The sequence below is a fragment of the Pseudovirgaria hyperparasitica genome (assembly GCF_010093815.1).
Source record: "Pseudovirgaria hyperparasitica strain CBS 121739 unplaced genomic scaffold EJ05scaffold_1, whole genome shotgun sequence".
Taxonomy (NCBI): Eukaryota; Fungi; Ascomycota; class Dothideomycetes; order Acrospermales; family Acrospermaceae; genus Pseudovirgaria; species Pseudovirgaria hyperparasitica.
This window is the reverse complement of record NW_022985549.1, coordinates 1546667-1547573: the sequence shown is the minus strand read 5'-3', so window position 1 is coordinate 1547573 and position 907 is coordinate 1546667.

Below are 907 nucleotides of genomic sequence, written 5' to 3'. Positions count from 1 at the left end.
CTATTCTAGGGAGTCTATCCTAGCTATAGAGGCCGTAGAGAGGATTCGCTCTATCCCCCCCCGTCCGTCTCGCGCTACTAATAGATCTTATAAGAGGTCTACTATTTCTCCCTCTAAGTCGCCTTATAAGAGGGTATATATTCCCTTCTAGATTATTCTAGATCGTGTTAGCTAACTTTAGACCTAGTCGCTACGCTCCGGCGCTTAAGGCTCTTCCCTCTAGGCTCTAACGGATCGGGTTATTACTCTAGAGGCTAAGGTCGTCGTCCTCTACTACCATATCGTGCGGTTAGAGAGGACTATACTAGAGGTTAGGACGGATGATAAGATAGAGGAGTAGCTCTATGGTTCTAGCTCTATGGGTTTAGCTCTATGCCTAGCTCTATATATTCTAGATCTACTATAGGTGGTGCGCGCCGGCTCTATTTACCTAGCTTTTATCTATTTTAGTCCTTTTTAGACCGTTTAGATACCCGTCGGCCAGTTTCTAGTAATTTAATTCTTAACTTAACGATATTATATATGCGCTTGCTTAGCTTATAACTATCGGTTTCTACATTCTAATTTTCCTTAAGTCACCTAAGTATAGGCACCGTATATAAATTAGTTTATCTCTATAAATTCTATTAGAGCACCCGAACTAGTAGCCTAGTAGTTATTAGTTCGGGTACTCTAACTTTTTATATTTCGTGTTAAGAGTTTAATTCTATGGTAGGGTACCTTTTTTTAGGTTCTTAGTCCCATGTTTTTCTCGTGTATAATGGTCTATATTAGTCCATTCTAGACTCTTCTATGTTATTCTATTATAGTGTGTCGCGTCGCGTTCCTAAAATGGTTATTTACGCTTTCTTCGCGTCTAGTAACCGTATAACGCTTAAATTATAGGGCTACTATGTAGAGTTTTCCT